Source organism: Ursus maritimus, unplaced genomic scaffold (genome assembly GCF_017311325.1).
Source record: "Ursus maritimus isolate PB19 unplaced genomic scaffold, ASM1731132v1 scaffold_19, whole genome shotgun sequence".
NCBI lineage: Eukaryota > Metazoa > Chordata > Mammalia > Carnivora > Ursidae > Ursus > Ursus maritimus.
The window spans coordinates 26,140,676-26,146,675 of NW_024424341.1; positions in this window are offsets into that span (position 1 = coordinate 26,140,676).

Consider the following 6,000-nt stretch of genomic DNA (forward strand, 5'->3'; position numbering starts at 1 on the left):
AAGCACTTCTAAATTACCAAAGAGACCTTACACTCAATCTTTGGATAATTTCAATTGGGGACTTGAGAATGAAGCAGTTAGGAGGAAAAAGATCCCTTATTAGAAGCATAAAACCTACTGACTGTATCTTGGCCAGTGTTCCCTTTTTTCCAGTAAGCTGTCTGCTATACAGAGGTGTATAACCCTAATGGCTTGTTGTATGCCATTAAAAGGTATTGTACACTCATAAAAGAATGACATTTTGATCAATGCTGTTAAAAGAATTACTGTCTTGACACAGAAAAGCTTTCCTGCTGCAAGTTTAAAAATATGCCTTTAAAAGCTTTTTATTGAATACCTTTGCATCCCTCAGAAATGTGCCATTTTGGCATGAGGTTACTCTGAAGTAGTCCACATTGCAACTTAAATGCAAAACCTCCTGTTTACTTTTAGAAATAACGAAGCCAACACAGGTATTTCCCTACCAAATGGAGCTTAAAGACATGGTAGCATCTTAAACCACTATATCTTATCTAAAAATAGAATTTTTGTTAAGAGAAAGCTAAAAACTGAATTATTCCTTTTCATTTTGTGAGGTATTTTTTTCATGCTGTTTTGTTTAAATTTTGTGGTTTTAATTTCCCTTTGAATTTAGGAATCATGCCTTTTCATCCAGTTCAGGTAGCTCTTTTCTAATCACCTGGGAATTGGTTCTCTTACATGGTAATGTGTTGGATGTGAATTCCCACTATTTCTTTTTCTTTTATTATATTTTTGATTAGGAGTATATGAGAACCATGTCATAATAGACACAGTCTTCCAAAGCTGACAGTTTCTTCAATACATGGTGTTTAACAGATTTTCTAATGTGTCATTGCTATAATTTTAGCTTTATTTCATATTTTGTAAACCTTCTGCTATTACCTAACCTCTGACTTTATACTGTATTTTTCTGACTTGTGAATGGAGCACTTTAAAGTCCAAAACCCTGAAAACCACAATTTTCTTCAGTATGTCACTACAGAATGATTATTCACTTGATAGATTTTTATTTTTGTACTTTTTGAATTTGGCATTTAATCTCAATCTTAAGAACTTTTTACACATCTCAGGGTATGGGCGTGTTTTAGCATAGATAGCATCAATTTTTATATAACATGTTGGCTTTGTCAATCTGTTTTACTTGTAAAAGCAAGTGTTGTATTATTATCAGTAGTTGTGTTGGTTGTTTTTATTACTCACTACACACTTAATGGCAGAAGATTCATATGTAATACTGATAACACTAAAACTCTTTACATTTATTATGTGCCATCATATACTGTGTTAAAGTACTTCTCAGGCTCAAAGAAGTTATATAACTTGGTCAAACAACAAGGAAGTTATGGAGTTGGGACTCCAATATAAGTAGTATGACTCCCAACTATTGTTGGGATTATGTTATTGTGTAATTCTAACCCTTTTTATAATCTATTTATTTGTTCTAAGTGGTATTATCCCTATTTTACAAGTGAAGAATCTGAAGCTCATACAGAGTTAAGTACTTTGCCCATTGACACAGAATAAAGGAGTGACAGAGCTGGCATTTGAAACAAGCTGCGTTTGACTTCAAAGTGTTTTTTCTACTACATTATCCTTCTTATTTTTCCTCAGCCTTCTCATCACACCTCTTAATTATCGTTGTGTATTTAAAGATGATTTTTATTAGAAATTTTGAAATAGGAATTCATCTCATGATTTTCACTTATGATTTGGAGAGAAGCATATTGAAAAGATAATTAGAGTAGGTAGTAGGAAACCTGACTTACTGTACTATCTCTGATTCTGGCCATATGACATTGGACAGATCACCTCTTTTGGGTCTTATTTATAAAATGAGGGGGGGCGCCTGGGTGGCACAGCGGTAAAGTGTCTGCCTTCGGCTCAGGGCGTGATCCCGGCGTTGTGGGATCGAGCCCCACATCAGGCTCCTCCGCTATGAGCCTGCTTCTTCCTCTCCCACTCCCCCTGCTTGTGTTCCCTCTCTCGCTGGCTGTCTCTATCTCTGTCAAATAAATAAATAAAAATCTTTAAAAATATGTATATATAAAATGAGGGCATTGGACTAGATGATTTTAGAGGTTTCCTTGAACTCTAAAATCTCATTTGACTCTATTTTGATTTAATGTTTACACTTGTTCTTTTTAGCACACATAAAATTTTATCATCTGTATTTTAGCCCATTAAATATGATGTTTTATTAAAGTTAGGGGGCAAGGAGCTCTGATTTTTATTCTTTACTTGCACTATTACATCTCATGTTGAAATTCAATAATGTAAAGAAATTCCATATAAAGAAGTAATTAATCTTAGTATAAGAGCACTCTTTATTTTAAACTGTTCAAGATTCTCATAGTTTTTACAGTCAGAAATAATAATTCTGGAAATCTAAATATTATAAAGGGAATAAATTATTTTTAGTAGAATATGTTTCCACCAAAGAAGACAGGAATAGGTCACTGTTACCTTCAAAGCACTTGTAAATTCTTAACTGTACAATAATACTATTGGCAACTAAAATAGTAAGTAACATTTATTGAGAATTAATTTTATGCTACTGTATTGTACCAAGATTTTATACACATTACACCATTTAGTACCCATGAAAACCCTATGAGGTAAGTACAATGATCCCTATTTTACATACTGGGAAATAAAGAATTAAGGAGGTTAAGCAGTTTCTCCTAAGGTTACATCATCGGTAAGTGATAAAGCTGGGATTTAGGCCTATAGAATGCTGCAGAGATTTTCCTCGTATTTACAACATAGAATAAATGGAAGAGGTTACCATTGGCAATACTTATCTGTATAAATATGATTTAAGCATAAAACCTTTTAGGAATGAATAGGTCTGATGATTTGTGATGAATGGCAGTTTCCATGTTCTCAGATTTGAATACTGCCAGTTATGTATTTTATTGATATAGTTATAAAGCAAGTTAAAACTCTTGGATAATTTTATAGCACTACTTATTTCCTAAAGAGTTAGTAAGTTCATTACAAGTTTCAGGAAAGGACCCTTTGGAGTCTGGGAAGTGGATGGGTAAGTGTTTATGTGTATATGCATACACGCATATGCACATGCAAGGTGTAGCTATAGATTAGGGTAACCGACAATTCCAGTTTGCCCAGGCTTGGGTTTCTAGAGCATGGAACTTTCAGTGCTGTAACTAGGAACCTTGCTAAAACAGGTAAACAGGAGCAAGTATGTATGTATATAGGTAGAAGTGTATGTGTCTAAAGTAATGGTAGTAGTTAGGCTACAGGGAATTCATATCTTGCAGAGCATAAAACAGCTCTGAATTCAGTGCCTAGACTGATATTTGTCTGTTTTATTAGCAGAAAGCTCAGTCTCCTGTGTTTTCCCTGTTTCGGATAATCTTTTCTTGTCATCTAAGAAATTAATTTCTTTGTTGGAATCATTGCAAGTAAACTTGATAGCAGGAGTGCTGTTATTGAGGCAGCTTACACAGTGATTTGCCAAGTACAGCCTCTTCATAAAAGGTGAAGCAGAAGTCGATTTATCGATCACCACCAGAATTTCAGTAACCTGTTGAACTACCTGATTTTTCCCCATTTTCATAAAACCCACTATTTTTATTTCTCCTTGTACAATTGCATTTAGTTGTTTCTTTGGAAACACTTTTACATGTATTTGCAGATGGTGTAAGCATTTTTTGGTATTTGCTTTTTTCTACAATAGAATTGGAATGGTTTAAAAAACTGTTACTAGGTTAAGCCACACGAAATTGCCAAGATTTAACTGTTTTTGACCTATAGCAATGGCAATTTCATATAGCTCAACTAATAGTTAATTTAACTTTTGATTATTTGGAAATTTTAGGCTACTAATTTAAATCCAAGGAAGATTCCTTTGAAATCCTGGTTAATGTTAGAGAGGAACTGACTTGAACTTTGGGCTGATTATTCTATGCTGTTCATTTGCTAAAAATACATTTTAAAAGATATAACTCTCAAAATGTAAAAAAATCAGCAATTATGCCACTAATATTAGACAGGCATAAAAAATGTATTTTAGCTAAAGGTTAAGATCAAATTTAACCATTTTTCTTTCTCAGAATTTTGACCCATTATATTAATTGTAAGCTATAGTGGCTTATGTAAATGTTCATTTTGGAAGAAGAATGCTTCTTTACTTGAGTCAGATTTAAAATTGTTGCTGTGTTATTAACAAATACTAACTTGTAAGGTTATTTCTGTGCCTTTTAGACAGTCTGAGGTGAGGTTTGCCTTCCTTTTTTTCTTGACTTTTTAAAAAAGATTTCATTTATTGATTTTAGAAAGAGAGAGCGAGCGAGCAGGGGGAGAGGTAGAGTGAGAGGGAGAAAGAGTCTCAAGCAGACTCTGCCCTGAGCACACAGCCCAATGCAGGGCTTGATCTCACGACCCTGAGATCACGACCTGAGACAGAACCAAGAGTTGGCCACTTAACCGACTGCACTACCCAGGCGCCCCAAGGTTTGCCTTCTTAATAATTTAGGCAAACATAGGAAGTAACGGTGAACTTATTTTTGAAGAAATGAAGGCAGTTACTGCTTATCTCAGCCTCATATGCTAGCTATCAAAATTTTGAGATTTTTATGGTATGTATAAAATTGTACATGTGAATTTTTGGTATTGAAAGTGTACTTTTCTTTTTTCGTCTCTTGCCTTTTTAATCCCATATTTATGTAACACTTGGCTCATAAAAAGGGAAGGGAATCCTTTAAGGTTCCTAGTTGTGAATACAGTAGACTAAGCTGATGATGAGCAATGATTCCACCTTATGAAAATAGCTAGCTAATATAGAATTTTGAATAGTTAGCTTTAAGACTTGTGCATCTCTTAGACTTTGATATATCTTTAACAGCGTCTTGCAAAATTGGAATTCATCTTTGAGTCTCAGTCTTTTTCTCATCACGATCTTTCATAAATACTTTCAGCAGTGTCTTAGTCTATCTCTAGTTTTGCCTTTGCCATCAATAGCACATATTTTGAGTCCCCTCTACCATTGAAACATTGTGCTTAATCTTATGTATTTTTCACAAACTGCTTTGTGACTACTAAAGAGTAATGTGACTGAGATGTGGTTTGGTAGATCCTTTTAGGAATGAAGTATCCCGATTGCCAGGACTATTTAAAAAATATTTTGTAGGTCTTTAGAATAGAAATAATTGTCATTGTTAAAAGCCGTATTATGAGATAAGAGATCCAAATATAATGAAACATGTTCCATTGCTCTAACATGTCTAACTTGAGCCTCTCCCTATATGGTTTAACTTGAAAAGGTGAAAAACAAGTACATGTGAAGCTGAGAAGATCTTGATCAAATGGGAATTTGATACTATAGCTTTTTTCAGAGACTGAATTCATGGGGCAGTTGACTAGAGGACATGATGTGTCTTTGATCACAAAGTTTCTTTGATCACAAAGGTTCATATTGTAAGTGTACAGCTCAATGAATTTTTATAACCTAATGATACCTATGTAGCTAACCCCTTAATCAAGCAATAGAATATAACCTGCACCCTGGAATCCTTATTAGTGCTAACACCTAACCGAACATCAGGATCTATCTACCCAGCTAAATTTTAATTGAGTATTAAGTAGTTACCTAGATTTAAAAACTTATCAAGAGCAAGATTACTTAATATTTGCACAAATTATCCAGATAGTTATATTATTTTTGTCTTTGGCATGCTGGCTGGGCATACTAATATTTAATTTAATTCTACAGAATTTTAAATGTCTGGAGTCTCCTTGGTTGTCTTTGTGATTGCTGAATGAGGACTTAGACAATTTCTGAGTGTGATCCTCATTTTTCCGATTAACTACATTGCTTGGACAGTCACTGACATTCAAAACTGATTTGATTGGCCCCTTAAGTTTCTCTGTTTTGAGCTGCTAAGCTTACAAAACTCAATCATATGCAGAGAATTAGCCATTCAGACTGACAGTTCTGTCAGGTCAGGTAGTATGATT